This window comes from Panthera onca, chromosome C2, assembly GCF_046562875.1.
Source record: "Panthera onca isolate mPanOnc1 chromosome C2, mPanOnc1 haplotype 2, whole genome shotgun sequence".
NCBI lineage: Eukaryota > Metazoa > Chordata > Mammalia > Carnivora > Felidae > Panthera > Panthera onca.
The window spans coordinates 119,050,100-119,054,530 of NC_138347.1; the positions used below are offsets into that span (position 1 = coordinate 119,050,100).

General features: G+C 44.4%; 1 pseudogene; it reads right to left on the reverse strand.

The window, feature by feature from the left end:
• Window positions 1-3,685: 3,685 nt before the first annotated feature.
• Window positions 3,686-4,200, reverse strand: LOC132682712 (translationally-controlled tumor protein-like; annotated as a pseudogene).
• Window positions 4,201-4,431: the final 231 nt, after the last annotated feature.

The window sequence follows — 4,431 nt, forward strand, 5'->3', positions numbered from 1 at the left end:
GGTAGAACTCCCCTGGGAAGCCATCTGGTCCTGGACTCTTATTTGTTGGGAGATTTTTGATCACCGATTCAATTTCTTCGCTGGTTATGGGTCTGTTCAAGCTTTCTATTTCCTCCTGATTGAGTTTTGGAAGAGTGTGGGTGTTTAGAAATTTGTCCATTTCTTCCAGGTTGTCCAATTTGCTGGCATATAATTTTTCATAGTATTCCCTGATAATTGTTTGTATCTCTGAGGGATTGGTTGTAATCATTCCATTTTCATTTATGATTTTATCTATTTGGGTCATCTCCCTTTTCTTTTTGAGAAGCCTGGCTAGAGGTTTGTCAATTTTGTTTATTTTTTCAAAAAACCAACTCTTGGTTTCGTTGATCTGCTCTACAGTTTTTTTAGATTCTATATTGTTTATTTCTGCTCTGATCTTTATGATTTCTCTTCTTCTGCTGGGTTTAGGCTGCCTTTGCTGTTCTGCTTCCATTTCCTTTAGGTGTGCTGTTAGATTTTGTATTTGGTATTTTTCTTGTTTCTTGAGATAGGCCTGGATTGCAATGTATTTTCCTCTCAGGACTGCCTTCGCTGCATCCCAAAGCGTTTGGATTGTTGTATTTTCATTTTCGTTTGTTTCCATATATATTTTAATTTCTTCTCTAATTGCCTGGTTGACCCACTCATTCGTTAGTAGGGTGTTCTTTAACCTCCATGCTTTTGGAGGTTTTCCAGACTTTTTCCTGTGGTTGATTTCAAGCTTCATAGCATTGTGGTCTGAAAGTATGCATGGTATAATTTCAATTCTTGTAAACTTATGAAGGGCTGTTTTGTGACCCAGTATATGATCTATCTTGGAGAATGTTCCATGTGCACTCGAGAAGAAAGTATATTCTGTTGCTTTGGGATGCAGAGTCCTAAATATATCTGTCAAGTCCATCTGATCCAATGTATCATTCAGGGCCCTTGTTTCTTTATTGACTGTGTGTCTACATGATCTATCCATTTCTGTAAGTGGGGTGTTAAAGTCCCCTGCAATGACCACATTCTTATCAATAAGGTTGCTTATGTTTATGAGTAATTGTTTTATATATCTGGGGGCTCGGGTATTTGGCGCATAGACATTTATAATAGTTAGCTCTTCCTGGTGGATAGACCCTGTGATTATTATATAATGCCCTTCTTCATCTCCTGTTACAGCCTTTAATTTAAAGTCTAGTTTGTCTGATATAAGTATGGCTACTCCAGCTTTCTTTTGGCTTCCAGGAGCATGATAGACAGTTCTCCATCCCCTCACTCTCAATCTAAAGGTGTCCTCAAATCTAAAATGAGTCTCTTGTAGACAGCAAATAGATGGGTCTTGTTTTTTTATCCATTCTGATACCCTATGTCTTTTAGTTGGCGCATTTAATCCATTTACATTCAGTGTTATTATAGAAAGATATGGGTTTAGAGTCATTGTGATGTCTGTATGTTTTATGCTTGTAGTGATGTCTCTGGTACTTTGTCTCACAGGATCCCCCTTAGGATCTCTTGTAGGGCTGGTTTCGTGGTGACAAATTCCTTCAGTTTTTGTTTGTTTGGGAAGACCTTTATCTCTCCTTCTATTCTAAATGACAGACTTGCTGGATAAAGGATTCTCGGCTGCATATTTTTTCTGTTTAGCACACTGTAGATATCGTGCCAAGCCTTTCTGGCCTGCCAAGTTTCAAAGGAGAGATCAGTCACGAGTCTTATAGGTCTCCCTTTATATGTGAGGGCACGTTTATCCCTTGCTGCTTTCAGAATTTTCTCTTTATCCTTGTATTTTGCCAGTTTCACTATGATATGTCGTGCAGAAGATCGATTCAAGTTACGTCTGAAGGGAGTTCTCTGTGCCTCTTGGATTTCAATGCCTTTTTCCTTCCCCAGTTCAGGGAAGTTCTCAGCTATAATTTCTTCAAGTACCCCTTCAGCACCCTTCCCTCTCTCTTCCTCCTCTGGGATACCAATTATGCGTATATTATTTTTTTTTAGTGTATCACTTAGTTCTCTAATTTTCCCCTCATACTCCTGGATTTTTTTATCTCTCTTTCTTTCAGCTTCCTCTTTCTCCATAACTTTATCTTCTAGTTCACCTATTCTCTCCTCTGCCTCTTCAAGCCGAGCCATCGTGGATTCCATTTTGTTTTGCATTTCGTTTAAAGCGTTTTTCAGCTCCTAGTGACTGTTCCTTAGTCCCTCGATCTTTGTGGCAAGAGATTCTCTGCTGTCCTGTATACTGTTTTCAAGCCCAGCGATTAATTTTATGACTATTATTCTAAATTCACTTTCTGTTATATTATTTAAATCCTTTTTGATCAGTTCATTAGCTGTTGTTATTTCCTGGAGATTCTTCTGAGGGGAATTCTTCCGTTTGGTCATTTTGGAGAGTCCCTGGCGTGGTGAGGACCTGCAGTGCACTTCCCCTGTGCTGTGGTGTATAACTGGAGTTAGTGGGCGGGGCCGCAGTCCGACCCGATGTCTGCCCCCAGCCCACTGCTGGGGCCACAGTCAGACTGGTGTGTGCATTCTCTTCCCCTCTCCTAGGGGCGGGATTCACTGTGGGGTGGCGTGTCCCGTCTGGGCTACTTGCACACTGCCAGGCTTGTGTTGCTGGGGATCTGGCGTATTAGCTGGGGTGGGTAGGCAAGGTGCACGGGGGCTGGAGGGGCAGTCTTAGCTCGCTTCTCCTTAGGTGATCCACTTCAGGAGGAGCCCTGTGGCAGCGGGAGGGAGTCAGATCCGCTGCCGGAGGTTTGGCTCCGCAGAAGCACAGAGTTGGGTGTTTGCGCGGAGCGAGCAAGTTCCCTGGCAGGAACTGGTTCCCTTTGGGATTTTGGCTGGGGGATGGGCGGGGGAGATGGCGCTGGCGCCTTTGTTCCCCGCCCAGCTGAGCTCTGCCCTCCGGGGGCTCAGCAGCTCTCCCTCCCTTTGTCCTCCAGCCTTCCCGCTTTCCGAGCAGAGCTGTTAACTTATGACCTCCCAGACGCTAAGTCGCGCTTGCTGTCGGAACACAGTCTGTCCGGCCCCTCCGCTTTTGCCAGCCAGACTCGGGGGCTCTGCTTGGCCGGCGAGCCGCCCCTCCGCCCCGGCTCCCTCCTGCCAGTCCGTGGAGCGCGCACCGCCTCGCCGCCCTTCCTACCCTCTTCCGTGGGCCTCTCGTCTGCGCTTGACTCCGGAGACTCCGTTCTGCTAATCCTCTGGCGGTTTTCTGGGTTCTTTAGGCAGGTGTAGGTGGAATCTAAGTGATCGGCAGGACGCGCTGTGAGCCCAGCGTCCTCCTACGCCGCCATCTTCCGGAACCCCCCCAAGACTTTTGATTCTTGTTTTTATATTCCATTCCCAGAAGTAGTTTTCACTGGAGCAGTTATGTGCAAGTAGTCTTATGCTTTCTAGCAGTAGTCTACGATTAGGGTCTAGCTTCTCCAGAACAGATGGATTTAAATATGTATTAAACTAAGAGGCATTCTGTCAAATGAGTTTAAATGCATTTCATTTTCAGACAACCTATATGACATGATATTTTTTCTTAAAAACAAAGCCAAGATAAATCAAAGTCAAGATAAATGAAGAGCTCAAGATGACATCAGTCCCATTTGTCCAAGTCTTGGTGTTGTGTGGATGGACAGCAGTCAGTTATGACAGATAATAGGTGATACATCCAATCTAATAGCCAAATTCATTAACATTTTTTTTCCATTTCTAAACCATTCTTAAAGACAATCATAGATGGGGTCACACCATCCTCATGATAGTCCAGCGGAACAGCCACACCATCTGGACTAAGGTTTTCATAGAGAATGGTAGTTTTGGAAATGAACAAGGATGTGCTTGATTTGTTCTGCAGCCCGCATAAAAGGTTTTACTCTTTCTGATCTGTTCTTCAAGTCCTTTGCCTTTGGCTTATTTCATGTAATCTTTGATGTACTTCTTGTAGGCTTCTTTTGTGAATGTAATTTCCCGCAAGTGATGGTTCATGACAATATCAACACCAGCAATGACTGTGCTCTCAGTGCCTTCACCTCCGGGGTCTTCGATGGAGGCATTTCCACCAATAAGTGAGTCATCAATGTTACCCTCTGTCCTGCTGACCATCTTCCTCTCCATCTCCAGGCACAGCCTTTCCATGATCTCCAGGATCTTGTAGATGTCAGAGACCATCTCATCACAGCTGATGAGGTCCTGGTAGATGATCATGATTATGGCTGGAGAGAGACTGCAGTGGCACTAGCTTGGCAGGAGCCGGGAGCTCTGAGTGAGAGTGGCACAGCCCCATAGGTGGGGGTTGGAGCGGGGAGAGAAAGCAGTGCACCTCAACTTTTAAATGCTATGTCTACAAATCAATTAATAAATAACTTACTAAAAAGGTCAGGTGTAGAAGAGATTTATTAAAATATATCTGTCAATGAGACGCCTGGGTGGCTCAGT